This window comes from Microcaecilia unicolor, chromosome 2, assembly GCF_901765095.1.
Source record: "Microcaecilia unicolor chromosome 2, aMicUni1.1, whole genome shotgun sequence".
NCBI lineage: Eukaryota > Metazoa > Chordata > Amphibia > Gymnophiona > Siphonopidae > Microcaecilia > Microcaecilia unicolor.
In genome coordinates, this window is record NC_044032.1 from 102705236 (window position 1) to 102725812 (window position 20577).

Here is a 20577-nt window from a genome sequence, read left to right on the forward strand (position 1 = left end):
AATGGGGGAAGGCTGACGGTTGTTCAGAAGCGCATGGTTCGGAACAAGGTATCTTTTAAAGGTATCACCATAATGGGGAAGAGGTTGCAATAGAGACCATAGTTGCAAATAGGAACAGCAGACCTAGTTTGAAATGTCTATATGTGAATGCCAGAAGCCTAAAAAATAAGATGGGAGAGGTAGAATATATTGCACTAAATGAAAAATTAGATATCATAGTCATCTCTGAGTCCTGGTGGAAGGAGGATAACCAGTGGGACACTGTTATACCAGGGTGCAAATTATATCATAGTGATAGGGTGAATCGAATTGGTGGAGGGGTATCATTGTATGTTAGGGAGTGCCTTGAATCAAAAAGATTGAGAATTGGGTAGGTCACAAAACATATCTTGGAATCCCTATGGATTGAAATTCCATGTGACAAGGATAGTGATAGGAGTGTACTACCATCCACCTGGCCACGACGAACAGACAGATGTAGTTATAGTTATTAGAAATTAGGGAGGCTAACAAACTGGGGAACACAATAATAATGGTGATTTCTTTACTCCGATATTGACTGGGTAAATGTAACATCAGGGCATGCTAGGCAGGTAAGATTCCTTGATGAAATCAAGGACTGCTTTATGGAGCAGTTGCATGAGCCATCAAGAGGAGGATAAATTGTTGACCTAGTCCTTAGTGGAGTGTATGATCTAGTGCAGGAGGTAGTGGTGCTGGGGCCATTAGATAACGGTGATCATAATATGATCAGATTTGATGTCAGCTCTGGAGTAAGTACACGCAGGAAATCTATTTAACTTTCAAAAAGGAGTCTATAATAAAATGAGAAGAATGGTGAAGAAAAAAACTTAGAGGAGCAGCTGCGAAGGTCAATAATTTACATAAGGCGTGGATGCTATTCAAAAATACCATCCTGGAAGCCCAGGCCAGTTATATTCCATGTATTAAAAAAGGAGAAAGAAAGGCCAAGCGACAGCTGGTATGGTTAAAAAGTAAGTGAAGGAGGCTATTTGAGATAAAAGAAAATCCTTCAGAAAATGGAAAAAGGATCTGACTGAAAATAATAAGAAACAGCATAAGGAATGTCAAGTCAAATGCAAAGAGGGACTTCGAAAAAAGATTGCTTTGTAGGCAAAAACACATAGTAAAAACTTTTGTAGTTATATTAAAAGCAAGAAGCTGACAAAAGAATCAGTTGGACCGCAAGATGACCGAGGGGTACTCGGGGAAGACAAAGTTTTAGCAGATAGATTAAATGCATTTTTTTACTTCAGTCTTCACCGAGGAGGACTTGGGAGAGATACCAGTGCCAGAAACGGTATTCAAAGCTGACGAGTCAGAGAAACTGAATGAAATCTCTATAAACCTGGAGGACGTAATGGCGCAATTTGACAATGAGTAGCAAATCTCCTGGACTAGATGATATTCATCCCAGAGTACTGATAGAATTGAAAAATGAACTTGAAGTTCATGATGTTTTGTAAGCCACATTGAGCCTGCAAAGAGGTGGGAAAACGTGGGATACAAATGCAATAAATAAAATAAAATAAAGTACTATTGTTAGTAATATGCAATTTATCTTTAAAATCAAGCATGGCACCGGAAGATTGGAGGGTGTCCAATCTAATGCTGATTTTTAAAAAAAGGTTCCAGGGGTGATCTGGGAAATTATAGATTGGTGATCCTGATGTCGGTTCCGGGCAAAATGGTAGAGACTATTATAAAGAACAAAATTACAGAGCATATTCAAAAGCATAGATTAATAAGACAAAGCCAACATGAATTTAGTTAAGGGAAATATTGCCTCACCAATCTACTACATTTCTTTGAAGGGGTGAACAAACATGTGGATAAAGGTGAGCTAGTTGATATTGTGTATCTGAATTTTCAAAGGGCATTTGACAAAGTACCTCATGAAAGACTCCAGAGGGAACTGAGAGTAATGGGATAGGAGGTGGTGCTCTATTGTGGATTAAAAATTGGTTAAAAGATAGAAAATGGAGAGTAGGGTTCAATGGTCAGTATTCTCAATGGAGAAGGATAGATAGTGGGGTTCCTCAGAAGTCTGTGCTGGGACTGTTGCTTTTTAACATATTTATAAATTATCTAGAGTTGGGAGTAGCTAGTGAGGTAATTAAATTTGCTGACAACGCAAAGTTATTCAAAGTTCTTAAATTGCAAGAGGATTGTGAAAAATTACAAGAGGACCTCACGAGACTGGGATTCTTGTCATCCAAATGGTAGATAGATGACATTTAATGTGAGCAAGTGCAAAGTGTTGCATGTGGAAAAGAGGAACCCAAACTATAGTTAAGTGATGCAATTTTTCATATTAGGAGTCACAGACCAGGAAAGGAATCTAGGTGTCATTTTTTTTAATGATATGTTGAATCCCTCTGCTTAGTGTGCGACGGTGGCTAAGAAAGCAAATAGAATGTTAGTTATTATTAGGAAAGGAATGGAAAACAAAAATGAGGACATTATTAATGTTTTTGTATCTCTCCATGGTGTGACCGCACCTCGAATACTGTGTGCAGTTCTGGTCAACGCATCTCAAAAAAAGATATAGTGGAATTAGAAAAGGTACAGAGAAGAGCAACGAAAATGATAAAAGGGATGGGACGACTTCCCTATGAGGAAAGGCTAAAGTAGCTAGGTCTCTTCAGCTTGGAGAAAAGATGGCTGAGGGGAGATGTGATAGAGGTCTATAAAATAATTAGTGGTGTGGAACGGGTAGATATGAATCGTTTGTTTACTCTTTCTAAAAATACTAGGACTAGGGGGCACACAAGGAATCTACAAATTAGTAAATATAAAATAAATCAGAGAAAATATTTCATCATTCAACGTGTAATTAAACTCTGGATTTTTTTGCCAGAGAATGTGGTAAAAGCTTAGTGGGGTTTAAAATAGTTTTGGATAGCTTCCTAAAAGAAAAGTCCTTAAGCCATTATTAAGATGGTCTTGGGGAAAATCCACTGGTTATTTCTAGCATGAGCAGCATAAAATGTATTGTACTATTTGGAGTATGGAGTGGCTTAGTGGTTGGAGCACCGGTCTTGCAATCCAGAGGTGGCCGGTTCAAATCCCACTGCTGCTCCTTGGTATCTTGGGCAAGTCACTTAACCCTCCATTGCTTCAGGTAGAAACTTAGATTGTGAGCCCTCCTGGGACAGAGAAATATCCAGAGTACCTGAATGTAACTTACCTTGAGCTACTACTGAAAAAGGTGTGAACAAAATCTAAATAATAAATAAATGTTTTGAGATCTTGCAAGATACTTGTAGCCTGTTGAAAACAGGATGCTGAACTTGATGGATCTTCGGTCTGTCCTAGTATAGCAACATTTATAAGCTTATTTGTGGATGTTGTTTGGAGAGGAAATTGTCAGTTATCATATTTTTTTTTGTGTCTATTCATATTATTGGTGGCCTTCTTCCCAGATTATGGACTTAAGTGCCCTTTTACTAAAGCTTAGTGCACACTAAATTCTAAAAAGCACATTTTATACCTATGGGCTGCTTTGCATTTAGCATGAGCTAACAGAATTAGAGTGCACTAAGCTTTAGTAAAAGGGCCCTTTAGGGACGTATTTCGTTACTGCTATTCTTTCTTTATTTAGGGGTTCTTTTACAAATGCTAGCATGCGCTAAATGCTAGCAACGCCCATAGAAATATATGGGCGACTCTAACTTTTAGCCTGTGCTTATTTTTAGCATGTGCTAAAAGCACAAAGGCGCCTTTGTTTAGAAATTTCCTTGATGATATGATCATGGAAAATTACTAAATATTAAACAGTACTACTACTACTTATCACTTCTAAAGCGCTACTAGACGTACGCAGCACTGTACACTTGAACATGAAGAGACAGTCCCTGCTCGACAGAGCTTACAATTTAATTAGGATAGAGAAACAGGACAAACAAGAGATAAGGGAATATTAAAGTGAGGATGATAAAATAAGGGTTCTGAACAAGTGAATAAGGGTTAGGAGTTAAAAGCTGCATCAAAAAGGTGGGCTTTTAGCTTAGATTTGAAGACTGCCAGAGATGGAGCTTGACGTACCGGCTCAGGAAGTCTATTCCAGGCATATGGTGCAGGAAGATAAAAGGAACGGAGTCTGGAGTTAGCAGTGGAGGAGGAGGGTGCAGATAAGAGAGATTTACCCAGTGAACGGAGTTCTCTGTGAGGAATGTAGGGAGAGATGAGAGTGGAGAGGTACTGAGGAGCTGCAGAGTGAATGCACTTTTATAGGTCAATAAGAGGAGTTTGAACCAGGGGCGTAGCCAGACTTGCGTGGGAGGGGGCACATTTTAGCCCCCCCCCCCCCCCGCCATTGTCGTCCCCCCCGTCTCTGCTGACCCCCCTCCCGCCGCGAACCCTTCCCCGCCACCGCCTACCTTCCGTTTTGCTGGCGGGGACCCCACTCCCCGCCAGCCGACGTCCTCTCCCGTAGAACGCAGCGGCACTGGCAGAGAAAAGTCTTCTTCCTTGCATGCTGACGTCCTGCACGTTGTACGTGCAGGACGTCAGACTCAGAGAACAGAACATTCTGTTCTCTGTGTGTGTGTGACGGAGAGAGAGTGAGTGTGGGTGCGAGTGTGTCTGTGAGAGAGTGTGTGTGTGAGAATGAGAGTGTGTGCAAGTGCGTATGTGAGCCACAGTGAGTGTGTTTCACACAGAGTGTGTGTGAGAGAGGGGGGGAGGTTTTAGCTGTTGCATGAGAGTGTGTGTGTGAGTCAGTAATAGTGTGTGTGTGTCGGGGGGGGGGGGTGAACTGTGTGTGTTGTGTGTCACAGAGCGAGATGGTGTGTGTATGTGTGAGATGGGAGGTTTTCTGACAGGGTGTTACTTTTTTTTTTTCTCTGTCAGAATGACAGAAGGGGGAGTTTTTAGATGTTGCATGAGAGTGTGTGTGTATGAGTCAGTAATTGTGTGTGTTGTGTGGAGGGGTGAACTGTGTGTGTTGTGTGGCACAGAGAGAGATCGTGTGTGTATGTGTGAGACAGGGGAGGTTTTCTGACAGGGTGTTACATTTTTTTCTCTGTCAGAATGACAGAGGGGGTGGGTGGAGGTTTATTGATGTTGCATGAGAGTGTGTATGTGTGAGTCAGTAATTGTGTGTGTGTGGGAGGGGGGTGAACTGTGTGTGTTGTGTGTCACAGAGAAGCATCGTGTGTGTATGTGTGAGACGGCAGGTTTTCTGACAGGGTGTAACTTTTTTTTTCTCTATTAGAATGACAGAGGGTGGGGGGAGGTTTTAGATGTTGCATTAGTGTGTGTGTATGAGACAGAGGAGGTTTTCTGTCAGGGTGTTACTTTTTTTTTTTCTCTGTCAGAATGACAGAGGGGGGGGGGGAGGTTGGAGTGATGGGTTTGTTGAATTTTTTGTGGGGCTGAAGGTCGCGTTTCCTCTTACCTGGTTTGCAGTTGTGAATCTTTTTTGTGTGGTTGCCATTTTTTAGTGGCAGCAGGCTGGCTGGCGGTTTCTTGTTGTTTTGCGGGGCGTGCTGCAGGTTGACTCGCAGTGCTGGGCGGTTTGACAGCTTTGGTTTTTTTGGCGGCTGCCGCTTTTGACTTGCAGCGGTTGGGCGGGCGATCCGGCGGTTTATTTGGGTTGGTTTTTTTTTTCAGGGCGGACTGCAGCTTGTCTCGCGCTCCTGGGTGGGCGGGCTGGCATTTGCATGCGCGTTCCTGTGCGGGTGAGCTGGCGTTGGCATGCTGTATCACGTTGCCTAGAGGGAGACGTGGGCGCCGAGCCGGGGACTCTGGGCTGCACGCTGTAGGAAGCGCGGGGCAGTAGCAGTGGCGATGGACATTGGCGCGTGAAGGGTTCGAGGTGGCACAGGAGAGAGCAGCTCATGAGCCAGGGAGTCTTCCTCTGGTTTTTGCCCTTTCATTTTCTTTGCTTTTATTTTCCCTGTACGTTCGATGAAGCTGCCTGGGCCCGCACTGCTGTTGCTTGGGCTCTCTGGATGACGTCATCCAAGGCTTCAGTCTCAGGCACAGCCAATCAGAATGGAGGCACGGACCCAGGCAGCTTCATGGAACGTTCATGGTGCAAATTATTATATAGGATATAACCCCCCCCCCACACACACACACATCTTTCTTGGTATTCTGAGGTAGAGGAGTGTCTGAGGACCCACACAACTGACTACACCTACAGGTTTTGCTGTGTTGGGACTGTTTCTGTTTCCTAGTAAGGAGTTCTACCACTAAGATGTTGCTCCAAAATAATCTCTTTACTGTAAAACTCATTTATTGTAAATTATTTGACATCTGTTATATTTGCATGATGAAACTTCCATATTAGACATCTGACAGGAAAAATTGGGCTTCTTTGCCTTCTGTTCAGCCTTTTGGGATTCTTTCTTCCTTCTTGGATTCAGAAATTTCTCCACGTGACTCATTTTACTTTTTTTCTCCTTACAGACCACACCACCCCTTGTATCTGGATTTCACTGCTAGTTTTTGATACCACTTTGCATCCTTCTTTTCAAGTTTCAAATTTATTTTGTTATCCCACAAATTTATTTGCCATCCAAGTGGTTTACAGGAGTGTAAAAACTGAATGTGAAAACAAAATGGTTAATAAAAACGTGAGCAAAAAAAGGGAATGGGAAGAAGGCAAGACAAAAAAACTTTTTAATCTGTATGTCCCTGAGGCTATCCCCAGCCTGGTATGCTGAACGTGTTAAGGCTTTCCAGGAAATAGGAATTTTGAGAAAATTTGGGAGACTAGGCAAACTGATCTCAATGTTCCATGCAGATAGACCCCACTCCTGGCAGGCCATACATGCAGAAACTTATCCAGGTGGGGAATCAAGATGAAAAAAATCATGTCTATAAAATAATGAGTGGAGTGGAACGAGTAGACGTGACTCATTTGTTTACTCTTTCCAAAAATACTAGGACTAGGGGGCATGCAATGAAGCTACAAAGTAGTAAATTTAATACGAATCGGAGAAAATGTTTCTTCACTCATCATGTAATTAAACTCTGGAATTTGTTGCCAGAGAATGCGGTAAAGGCTGTTAGCTTAGCCTGGTTTAAAAAGGGTCTTGACGGCTTCCTAAAGGAAAAGTCCATAGACCATTATTAAATTGACTTGGAGAAAATCCACTGCTTATTTCTGGGATAAGCAGCATAAAATATATTGAGCTTTTTAGGGATCTTGCCAGGTATTTGTGACCTGGATTGGCCACTGTTGGAAACAGGATGCTGGGCTTGATGGACCTTTGGTCTGTCCCAGTGTGGCAATACTTATGTACTTAGGTTTTCGAGTTTGCCTTAGTTTTTGTGAGAAGATTCCAAGTGCAGCTCAAAGGTAGCTCATTTCTTAAGCGAGGAGTCATCACCCCCATATCAGTCTGTATTGTTTCTAACTGTAAGATGGATCGCTAAGATTCTTTTGCAAGGTACACAGCAAGCACATGAGAGTGTATGGAATGAATTAGCTGGGTAAGAAAGCAGGCAGTCCAGAGTAGAAAAAAAAATTATATGATCCAGCACTACAATTTTGAGGACAGTTCTAAATGAAATTGGCAGCCATTACGCCTCCTTCAACAAGGATGTAACAAGATCAAAGCATTTGTCTCCAGTAATGAGATTTCCATCTATACCTTGGAAAAGCATATATCAGGAATCCAGATATCTGGTAACAAATATGTTTTATAAGAATGCAGATTGTTTTTATTTGTTTATTAGGATTTATTTACTTCCTTTGTGAAAAAAATTCACCTAAGGTGAAGAATAAGTTGAACATAGGTAACAGACAATTACAGCAGTAAAAATATTCAAATAGTACATTGAATGGCACAGTATGCTACTTAATTTGTTAACACAATACACAAAAAAACATCTTAATGGACAGCATAGGGTGTAAGCAAAGGTGGAACACAAGATAGAGTACAGGTTTTAGAAAATAAGGGGACTAATTATAATGAAATGTGCACGTGAAGTCTGAATGGTGCTTGAATATAATCTCAGCTAGGATAGGAATGAGTAAAGCAAGTGCTGCTACAACATGTGCAGTCAGTGCTAGTCCTTTTGAATCTAAGATTGTATGAATAGGACACATTAATTTTAGAACCCCCCCCCCCCAAAAAAAAAAAAAAGCATGTTCTCACCACACTAAGAATGTATAGATGAAAATTTAATTCATCATCAAGTACAACACTCAAGATATTGACAGAGGGTATTATGGGATCAGAATGCCTAAGATGTAATGTTCTTGTTAAAGATGGATCAGAAATTTAGCCTGTTTTTGGTAAGCAGTGATTGTGAGCTTACTCGAGATTTCGTTCATTGCTTCCTAGTCATAAAAAATCCAGAGTTGTCAACAACTTAGTAATATGTGCATAAGAACTGTAAATACAAAGGTCTGAACTAGAGTTGCTAATGGTGCCATATAGATTCTAAAAATAATGGGTTCCAAAATTGATCCCTGTTGCATGCCACAAGGAACAGAATGAGAATGTAAGATCTTAAGAGTAGCCATACTGGGTCAGGCCCAAAATCCTGTTGTCAAGTTCTCAGGTTCAGAGCCCACGGGGCCGGGCTCTGGAGCAAACGTGAGCCCTTGGGCTGCTGACGAGGAGCAACAGCAACAGGCAAAACCCACCAACCAACGCTGGGCAAGCACACCGGCACCAGCAGAGACTGCAGGCACCGGCCAGCGAGCCGGAACACACAGACTGGAATCCCCCGGACTGGAGGACACAGGACTGGAATCCCCTGGACTGGAGGACACCGGACCGGAACACCCTGGACTGGAGCACCCTGGACTGGTCCGTACAGCGTCACCTGCACTTAGCCACTGCCCCCCAAGTGTTGAGCCCCTGGGTTCGAGTGGCTGGCAGGACTTACCGGATACCGGATGACACAGGGACCAGGACAAGAACAAGCTGGAAACAGCAGTACTCCTAAATCATAAACTGACCTAAGTGCTCCTAAGCCCTAACCAACAGAAGAACTCCAAACAGAAGCCAACAAAAGTGTTCCTAACAATAAACCAACAAAAGGACTTCCTAAGCCCTATACTAACAGAAGTGCTACCAATAGCACCACTAGGAAAAGCAGGGGAGCCACAGGGAAAGAGCAGGGAACCTAAACACATAAACTAGCACAGGTGCTCCTAAGCACTAAGCACAACAGCTCTACAACCCTAAACTAACTACAGTGCTCCTATACACCAAACTACCAGCAGAGCTCCTAGCACTAAAAGGGAAGACAGGGGAGCCAAAAGGGAAAAAAAACAGGGAAGCAAAACACAGAAGACAGCAGTGCTTCCAAAGCACTAAACACAACAGAGCTTCCAAAGCCCCAAACACAGAAGTGCTTCTAAAGCACTAAACCCAGAAGTGCTTCTAAAGCACCAAAAGGGAAAAGCAGGGGAACCACCAGGGAAAAGCAGGAAAGCTAAACACACATGAGTCAAAAGTGCACAATGTACTAACATTGACCTGGCCCTATAGCAAGTGCAAATGCAAACGTTGCAAAGGCCCTGAAGGGAAGAACACCACTTCCTTATCAAGGCCCTGCCTGGTGATGTCACCACTACCAGACACAGGCAGGCAGCATACTGAAACAGAGCTAGAGCTAACTCAGGCTTAACCCCCACAGCTGCAGTATAGCAGAGCAATTAGAACCACGCTGGAAGCAACCAGCACACAGAGGCAGCTAGCTCAGATAACACACACAGCTGCTGTATAGTAAAGCAATTAGACTCATGCTGGGAGCAACCAGCCCACAGACACAGAGCCAGCTCTAGCAACACAGAAAGAAGAAACAGAAGCCAGCACAGAAGCTGACCACCAGAAAAAGGTAAGTCTGGGAGAGGTCACGGCCACAATAGTAACACCTGTTTTACAAACAGTGGCCAAGCTAAGTCACAAGTACCTGGCAGAAACCTAAATCATGGCAACATTCTATTCCACCAATCCCAGGGCAAGCAGTGGCTTCCTTACGACTGTATCAATAGCAGACTTTTTCCTCCAGGAATTTGTCCAAACCTTTTTTAAACCCAGATACACTAACCGCCGTTTGGCAAAGAGTTCCAGAGCAGTTCCAGAGCTTAACTATTCGTTGAGTGAAAAAAATATTTCCTCCTATTTGTTTTAAAAGTGTTTTCATGTAACTTCCTTGAGTGCCCCCTAGTCTTTGTACTTTTGGAATAAGTAAAAAATTGGTTTACTTCTACTCGTTCTACACACCTTAAGATTTTGTAGACCTCAATCATATCTTCCCTCATCCATCTCTTTTCCAACCTAAAGAGCCCTAACCTCTTTAGCCTTTCCTCATACAAGAGGAGTTCCATCCCCTTTATCATTTTGGTCGCTCTTCTTTGAACCTTTTCTAATTCTGCTATATCTTTTTTTGAGATATGGCGACCAGAACTGAATGCAGTACTCAAGGTACAGATGTACCATGGAGCGATACAAAGGCATTATACTGTTTTTGGTCTTATTTACCATCCCTTTCCTAATAATTCATAGCATCCTATTTGCTTTTTTGTCCGCTACCGCACACTGAGCAGAAGATTTTAGCGTGTTATCTACAAAGACACCCAGATCTTTTTCTTGAGCACTGACCTCCAAGGTGGGCTCTAGAATCAGGAAATTACGATTTGGATTATTCTTTCCAAAGTGCTTCACCTTGCATTTGTTCACATTAAGTTTCATCCATTTGGATGCCGAGTCTTTCCGTTTCCTATGGTCTTCCTACAATATTTCACAGTCCGCATGTGTTTTAACAACCTTGAATAGTTTTGTATCATCTGCAAATTTGATCACCTCACTCGTCGTCCTGATTTCCATATCATTTATAAATATGTTATATAGTACCGGTCCCAGTACTGATCCCTGTGGCACTCCACTGTTCACCCTCCTCCATTGAGAGAAATGACCATTTAACCCTACCCTCTGTTTTCTGTCCAATAACCAATTCCCAATCCACACCAGAAACTTGCCTCCTATCCCATGACTCTAATTTTCTCAGGAGTCTCTCATGAGGAACTTTATCAAAAGCTTTCTGAAAATCTAGATACTCTACATCAACCGGCTCACCTTTATCCACATGTTTATTCATGCCTTCAAAGAAATGAAGCAAATTGTTGAGGCAAGACTTCCCTTGGCTGAACCCATGCTGTCTCTGTCCCATTATACCATGTTTGTTTACGTGTTCTGTAACTTTATTCTTTATAATAGTTTCCACTATTTTGTCCGGCACCGACATCAGGCTTACTGGTCTATAATTTCCAGGATCACCCCTAGAACCCTTTTTAAAAATCGGTGTCACATTGGCCACTCTCCAATCTTCAGGTACTACGGACAATTTTAATGACAGGTTACAAATTACTAACTACACGCAAACTATGAAAGTCCTATTTAAAAATGAGCAAAACTAATCATAGGTTGTTTCTCACAGCATAAGTGAGAAAGTCTTTGAAGTAAATTTCATGTTTGACCAAGTTGAATGTTGCTGATAAATCCAAGGATATTAGAACAACATTAGTTCCTGCATCCAAGAGCTTTCTGATAGAATTCACCGACTGTATTAAAGTTGTTTCAGTACTATATTAGGGATGAAACCTGGTCTGTCTTGGGTGCAGTGTGTGTCATAAAGTTGGACAGCTACTGTCTTTTTAACCACCTTGGATACAAAATACAAATAAGAGATTGGGTAATAGATAGTATCAATGGAGAGAGAATCAACTTTTGTATTTTACAACGATGGGCAAAAACTTACCAGCTCCCATAGAAAGGGAAGTACACCTTGGTCAAGGCTGGAACATACCATAGAATAAAGGGAACAAAGTCTTCCTTTTTGCTTTTTAACTAGCCATGCAGGCATTGGATCTAAGAGTGAGGTTGTGGTTTTCATTGTTGGGAGCATCCTGTCGATAACTAGGGCTGAGAGTAAGCAAAGGCTAATAATAGTTTTGCAGCAGCTCTGCCCCAGTTTGAGCATCTGGGCTTGGACTACATCTTGGGATGGAGGATGCAATAGGTATATACAGAAAAACAGTATTGAGAAAAGCAAAGGTGGAAGAGTCAGCCTAAAGGCATAGGACTCTTCCAAGACATGTGCTGAACATCTGGTGAGGCATCTGATGATTCCAAAGAGAAGTAGGAGGATAATTCACTCTTTCTGCTTGCTTTAATGTAAGGCTATAAACACACACAGAATCTCTATAGGTAGTAATGCTCAGCTGCTCTAGTTTTATGTTCTGTCTGTTTACGTCTTATTTAGATTGTGAGCTCTTTGAGCAGGGACTGTCTTTTCGTGTATGATGTACAGCACTGCGTATGCTTTGTAGCGCTATAGAAGTGATAAGTAGTAGTAGTGTGGGTGTGGATGACACCATGGAGCATCACATTTTAGGTTGGGTAGTTTGTTCCTCATTCTCTATCTCTCACTCTCATCCTCCCTGTGTCATCAGCTCATAACCATGGGGTCATCTTTGTTCTCTCGCTCACTCACTGCTAAAACTATAATATCACCAAAATTTGTCACTTCCTTTCTCAGCACACTACCAAAACCCTTTTCCACACTCTTATTACCTCATGCTTAGACTATTGCAACTTGCTTCCGACAGGTCTATCAGTAAGCGCTCTCTCTCCCATTCAATTTGTTCAAAATTCTGCATCATGACTTATATTCTGCCAGTGTCGCTACGCTCATATTAGCTCTCTCCTCCAGTGACTTTATTGGTTGTCTATCCATTTCTGCATACAGTTCAAACTCCTCTTATTGGCTGCATTCACTCTGCAGCTCCTCAGTACCTCTCCAGTGTTATCTCTCCCTACACTCCTCCCCTGGAACTCTAAAGACCACATTTAAAAATGTACATAAGTAAAAGTAAAAAGGTTATTGCCTAATATAATAACTTTTGATTAAAAAGTAAAGGTATGACAACTACAATGAATGCAACTGTTAGAAACATTTTTACCCAACAACTTTATTGCTCTACAATTCAGTCCACTTTGCTTTTAGTAAAGCTAAATTTTTGAAAATGACTGTCACTTATGCGCGTGTGCTTAGTACATAAGTACATAAGTAGTGCCATACTGGGAAAGACCAAAGGTCCATCTAGCCCAGCATCCTGTCACCGACAGTGGCCAATCCAGGTCAAGGGCACCTGGCACGCTCCCCAAACGTAAAAACATTCCAGACAAGTTATACCTAAAAATGAGGAATTTTTCCAGTCCATTTAATAGCGGTCTATGGACTTGTCCTTTAGGAATCTATCTAACCCCTTTTTAAACTCCGTCAAGCTAACCGCCCGTACCACGTTCTCCGGCAATGAATTCCAGAGTCTAATTACACGTTGGGTGAAGAAAAATTTTCTCCAATTCGTTTTAAATTTACCACACTGTAGCTTCAACTCATGCCCTCTAGTCCTAGTATTTTTGGATAGCGTGAACAGTCGCTTCACATCCACCCGATCCATTCCACTCATTATTTTATACACTTCTATCATATCTCCCCTCAGCCGTCTCTTCTCCAAGCTGAAAAGCCCTAGCCTTCTCAGCCTCTCTTCATAGGAAAGTCGTCCCATCCCCACTATCATTTTCGTCGCCCTTCGCTGTACCTTTTCCAATTCTACTATATCTTTTTTGAGATACGGAGACCAGTACTGAACACAATACTCCAGGTGCGGTCGCACCATGGAGCGATACAACGGCATTATAACATCCGCACACCTGGACTCCATACCCTTCTTAATAACACCCAACATTCTATTCGCTTTCCTAGCCGCAGCAGCACACTGAGCAGAAGGTTTCAGCGTATCATCGACGACGACACCCAGATCCCTTTCTTGATCCGTAACTCCTAACGCGGAACCTTGCAAGACGTAGCTATAATTCGGGTTCCTCTTACCCACATGCATCACTTTGCACTTGTCAACATTGAACTTCATCTGCCACTTGCACGCCCATTCTCCCAGTCTCGCAAGGTCCTCCTGTAATCGTTCACATTCCTCCTGCGACTTGACGACCCTGAATAATTTTGTGTCATCGGCGAATTTAATTACCTCACTAGTTATTCCCATCTCTAGGTCATTTATAAATACATTAAAAAGCAACGGACCCAGCACAGACCCCTGCGGGACCCCACTAACTACCCTCCTCCACTGAGAATACTGGCCACGCAATCCTACTCTCTGCTTCCTATCTTTCAACCAGTTCTTAATCCATAATAATACCCTACCTCCGATTCCATGACTCTGCAATTTCTTCAGGAGTCTTTGAGTCATTAATCCAGCACAGCTAAAAAGGTTCAACAACCGCACTAGCAGAAAGTGGATTGTTCAGTTTGATAAAAAGTTCTGCAAGTTATGCTTAAGAGAATCTCTAAAAAACGAGTACTTTATCATCATTGTTGTCATCATCTGCATTAAAAGTAGTGCTGTCTAATTCTTCATTTGCATCTTCATCTTTATCTTCATTATCATCATGCTGTCCAATTACAAAGGCGGCTTTCACAAAGTTGGAATCATTGCATTATTCTGACAGTTTTTCATCTGACAGCAAACTCTTTTTGAATATCTTTGAGAATTGATGCGAGAACATCAAATGTGTGGGGAACCCTTCATTCTTAAGGCCAGACAAGCAGATTTCCTCCCTAAAGACTTATCAGTTCAGTGGGCCGTCACCCCACTGTAAAATTTCCCATGATGATGTTGTGATAGAGACATATGTCTGTCCACCAAGAATTGCTACCAGCTTCAGTTGCATCTCCACTTTAAAGTGACCCAATTTATCACTGTTCTGTTTGGCTGGAGGCCACTAACCAGTTCAACAAACACAGGCAACTCCACTATTCTTATAGGTTATTTTCACGGAACAGCAAAATTTAAGATGAGATGATCACTGTTTGTGTGACTAGGTTTGCAGTAGCAAAAACCTGCTCCCAGTTTCGCTATTTCATTTGATTTACTGAGGAGTCATCATTTACATCTTCCTTCTGCTTTTACTTTTTACTGCAAGCATCAGATGTAAATGAATAAAAGTAGTAAAACTTGGCAAAATTATTACTTCAGTAAAAGTAACAAATGTTATCCTGTACTTTACAAGTAACAAAACTTTTACTTAAGTACAGTAATTAATTACATTTACTTAGGGGCTCTTTTACTAAGCTGTGGTAACAGGGTCCCTGTGCTAGAGGTGGTGGCTGTTTTTGCCACATGCTGAGAAGCTTTTTACCGCAGTGGCTAAAAAAGCCAAAAAAAGAAATGGCCATGCAGTAAGATTGCACTTACAACGTGGCCATGTGGGGATAAGCACATATCGCCACCCATTGAGGTGGCGATAAAAGCTCCTGTGTCAATCCGGCGGTAACCAGGAAGCAGTTGAGTTTGAAGGAGGATATGTCTGAAGGTGAGAGAAGCAAACAGTTTTTTGGTCAGAAGGGGAAATTATAGGAACGATCAAGTTAAAGGGAAGAGGGAAGTAAATAGGGCTTTGGTGAAACGGGTTTAGTCTGGGTACTGAGGGGCCGATGCAGAAAGCTTCCTGCATGGTTACCGTGGGTTTAACTAAGTTTTACTGCAGGATAGCAATGCAGAAAGGGGATGTTAACTCCGGTGGAAACCATTACCGCTTGCAAAATTTGAAAAAAAGGAGTCATTTGATTCCATGCAACGGAGCAACACCTGAAAAGCAGAGCCCCTCTGTATCCTCCATAAACCTGCCAGTTTACGGCTTCTTTATTGGCCCTTCCGAATTTGTTCTTGCATTAGAGGCATGTTGGGCAAAACTCGCAGGGCTTAAGATCAAATCAGCATAACCTCAAAACTCAAAGGCAGGACAGAGAGAAGCAGCGTACGGTGGATTCCAAAATGGCTGACGCACACAGCCCTCTCAGTCCATCTATCAGCGCCACATGTCTGCGAATATAATTGCAGAAGTTAGGGAAGCAGCGATAAAAAAAAAAACACAGTAAATATATGATAAAGCAGAAGAAGCATATGAAAGAATTCATAATATTGATTTAGAACCAGCGCCTAACAGGAGTCTTGGAAGAACAGGCCAGCAGCATGACTCAACTGCAGGAACAGCTACAGAAAAAAATGTTGGCTTTGGAACAAAAAACTGATGACTTAGAAAATTGATCACACAGAAACAACTTATGCTTGACTGGGCTTCCAGAATAATTATTGGAGGGTGAACTCCATGGTTTTCTGGAAACATGGATCCCAAGAGAATTACAACTGGGTGAGTATGCTAAGCCTTTTTATATTGAAAGGGCTCACAGAATTGGGTCTAGTAGAGTGGAAGATGAATGTCCTCACCCAGTAATCTTCAAAGTGCTTAATTTTTCTCACAAACAAGCTGTTTTAAATGCTATTCGATCTGGGAAGTCGCTGACATATTACAACAAAAAGTGTTCTGTTTCCAATACTTTCCAGCTTCAGTGCAAGCACAGCGTAAGGCATTTGCATCGGTGTTATGTCTTTTATACTAATAGTGGTTTTTAATGTTTACATATTGCTTTTTCTTGTGCCTCTGTTTGTGTAATAGCCTGAAAACTTTAATAAACTTTACATGGAAAAATTTGCCTTGTGCTACTCTGCAAAACTGAGGATAGTCTATGAAGTGCAGACAACATTTTTAGATAAAGTCTCGGAGGTGACTGCTTTTTTTTTTTTTGTTGTTTGTTTCAAATGCTACATAGCATAAGGTATGATGTGATATTATATATGCATACTTGATCATGATTCGTCCTTGCTATTTTCAGGGCACAGACCATAGAGGTCTGCCTGGCACTAGCCTTATTCTCTAACTACCAAAGCTTTCATTGAAGCCCACTGCAGCCCATCCAAATTTCTCCAGCCATGAGCACAACTGTAGAAGTCTGCCCAGCACTGGCTTGTTCAGGGCACAACTGTAGAAGTCTGCCCAGCACTGGCCTTGTTCTCCAACTACTGAAGCTGAATCTGTCCAGCCACGTTCAGGGCACGGGCCGTAGAAATCCGCTCAGCACTGGTTTTGCTTCTTAATTATTGGTGTTGCCATCAAATCTCTGCTCAGCTTGTTTGGTTTCATGCCTTTCATAGAGGTTTCCTTTCTGTTTATCCCATGCATTTTTGAATTCTGTTACTATTTTCATCTCCACCATCTCCTGCAGGAGGGCATTTCAGGCATCTACCACCCTCTCCATGAAAAAGTACTTCCTGACGTTATTCCTGAGTTGGCCCCCCTGTAATCTAAATTCATGTTCTCTAGTTCTACTACCTTCCCTCCTCTGGAATAAAGTTTGCATATTAATACTTTTCAAATATAGGTACATCTTCAGGTCATCAAGTGTCTTCTCATATGTCTTGTGGCACAAACCCCATACCATTGTTGTCTCTTTTCTCTGAACCGCTTCAAGTCTTTTTACATCTTTAGCAAGATACGGCCTACAAAACTGAACACAATACTCCAAGTGGGGCCTTGCCAACGACTTGTACAGGGGCATCAACACCTCCTTTCTTCTGCTGGTTATACCCCTTTCTATACAGCCTAGCATAGAGAACACCACCTTGTCGCATTGTTTTGTTACCTTGAAATCCTCAGACACACCATCACCCAAATGTCTCTCTCCTGAGCTGTGGTTATCAATCTCTCTTCTCCTATCTCATACATGTCCTTTGGATTTCTGCACCCCATGAATATCACTTTGCATTTCTTTGCATTAAATTTTAACTGCCAGACCCTTGGACCATTCTTCTAATTTTTGGGGTATCCACTGTTTTGGCTATCTTTGTGTCATCTGCAAAAGGCAAACTTTCTTCTAACCTTTCACAAATGCCTCACAAATATATTAAACAGAATCGGCACCAGTACAAACCCCTGAAGCATTCCACTACTCACCTTCCTTTCCTCCTAGGGAGTTCTTTACTACTAGCCTCTGTCACCTGTCAGTCAACCAGTTTCTAATCTAGTTCACCACTTTGGGTCCTAAGTTCAGCCCTCTAAGCTTTTTCAAGAGTATGTGAGTAACTGTATCAAAGGCTTCCTTCTGTGAGGAACTATATCAAAGGCTTTGCTGAAATCCAGGTAGTTTACATCTAGTACACATCCTTTAGCCAGTTCTTTGGGCACCCAGTAAAATAAATCAATCATTCGTTTAGCAGGATTTTCCGTTGGTAAAGCCATGTTGCCTTGGATTCTGCAACCTGTTGGATTCTAGAAAGTTAACTATCTTTTCCTTCAGTAGCAACTCCATTATTTTTCCTACCATCTACGTGAGGCTTACTGGCCTATAGTTTCCCATTTCTTCTCTGTCCCAGCTTTTGTGAAAAGGGACCACATCCACTCGTCTCCAGCAGGTGCCCTGGGGGTGAACTCCAGACCATGTTTCTCTGCAAAGGTGGAGAGAACTTTTGCCTTTTTTTGTACTAGCCTCCTAACATGAAGGAGAAGTCTTACTTGGCTGGTGAGATGTGTTTTGGGGGTATGAAGTTTTAAGACAGTACTCACTGTGGTTTGTAAGAGAAGGTTGATCACAAGGCAAAGAGGTTGCATCTAAGAGGTTCCTCTAGCGAAACAGTATCTCAGACAGCCTGAAAATCCTCGGCGTTACACTGGACCGCAACATTACACTAGAAAGCCAAGTAAAATCCACAGCAAAGAATATGTTCTACTCAATGTGGAGACTCAAACGCGTGAAACAGTACTTTCCGAGGGAAACATTCCGCAGCCTGATACAATCGATGTTACTGAGCCATGCTGACTACTGCAATGGAATCTACGCAGGATGCAACGAACAAATCCTAAAGAAACTTCAGACTGCACAAAACACGGCTGCAAGACTCATCTTCGGAAAAACACGATTTGAAAGTGCAAAACCCCTTCGCGAAAAACTACACTGGCTCCCAATCAAAGAACGCATTGCCTTCAAAATCTGTATTATGGTTCATAAAATTATATATGGTGAAGCACCGGATTACATGACAGACCTAATCAACCTACCAGCCAGAAACTCATCCGTATCAACACGAACGTACCTAAAGCTACACTACCCAAGCTACAAAGGACACAAATACAAATCAACTTATGCATCCAGTTTTTCCTACATAAGCACACAACTATGGAACGCACTACCTAAAGACTTGAAAACCATATACGATCATCTGCACTTCAGAAAGACACTCAAGACCCACCTGTTTAAAAAGGCATACTGTACAGATCCAATGTAAATGCCTGATCTCTGTGACACAACAACACAAAAGTTTGTAATGGCCATCACCGAACGCTCCCGTCGAACGATTCCTCTATGTGGTCCTACCACATGAACCTTACCCTATCACAACTTCACCTTGTATTTGTATACACCGGAGTCTGCAACTGTTCTCTGGCACTATGTAAGCCACATTGAACCTGCAAAGAGGTGGAAAAATGTGAGGTACAAATGTAAGAAATAAATAAAATGTGTGTATATATTTTATTGTATTATATGTTATCAAACATCTGTTTAATGTCAGTTCTGTCGTGGGAAGCTGTTAGCAGAGGAAAATAAATAAAAGGTTTATAATATCTGGATAAAGATAAACAAGATGATCTGTTTGAGGATTTGATAAGGAAAGGGAGTACGGGGTGTCTAAACGTAAAAGTCCGGAAAGACAGGGAAAGAGAAGTAGAGGTTATCAGGGGTGGGGGGAGAGAAATAATATTGGGTAGGGAAATGGACCATAATGGTAGACCAGTTAAAGGGGGGAAGAGGTTGGGGGAGGAAAAAATGCTCTGAGTGAATGTTTGAAATCGGGACCCTATTCTTTAAGAGTGAAGGCTGTGCACTTTGGTCCCCTTGGTAAACTAGATTTTATCAAAAGGATATGAAGTTAAATTATCATGGAATCCACTGCCCTGAAATTGTGTTCCTGGAATGTGGCAGGAATTAATTCCCCAATAAAAAGAATAAACTTTTTATAGGGACTAAAGAAAGAAAAATGTAGATATGGGACCAAATTCTATAAACAGCGCTGAAAAATAGGCACCGAAAAAAACTGCTATTCTGTTATGGTATAAGCCAATCATCAGAATTAAATGTGTAGCATGATGTTGTGTTGGATCAGATACATATATATACACCAATATATTTGTGCAGCTTTTATATATTTGACACTGCAGCAGAGAAAATAGTTTCATTTCAAGTCCCTCTCTCCCTATCCCTTTTTCTGGGAACTTCTGATAGCAGGGATAGTCAATTACAAACACTTAACAAAGACAAAAGAGAGATATATAACTCTCTCTGCCCTCCCACCTAAAAAGACTGAACAAAAGCTTGACTAAGGTGGGTACCTGGACGCTCATCAGGACATCTCTGAAAACCAAAGACCCAAGAGACAAAAAGTCTGGAGAAGCCATTGAAGACAAAGAAACAGGACATTTGCTTGTCAAAGGTATACCTGCCCCTCCCATCAGCTTTCAGACATGTGCAGGAAAGAAGGACTTATAATGTGGTCATGTGAACAGACTACATTAACCATAATGCCTTGCAAAATATCCAGGACATGCACACACCATGCTTCTCTGCTAACATTATAAAAGGCCTGGAAACAGCCCAGCTCGTCCTCTTGGA

The 20577-nt window shown here is 41.9% G+C and overlaps 1 protein-coding gene across 1 annotated transcript in view; it reads left to right on the top strand.

Annotated features, from left to right (window-relative positions):
• Positions 1-20577, top strand: part of NDUFAF2 (NADH:ubiquinone oxidoreductase complex assembly factor 2) — a 267607-nt gene that overhangs the window by 82535 nt on the left and 164495 nt on the right. The window lies entirely within an intron of this gene.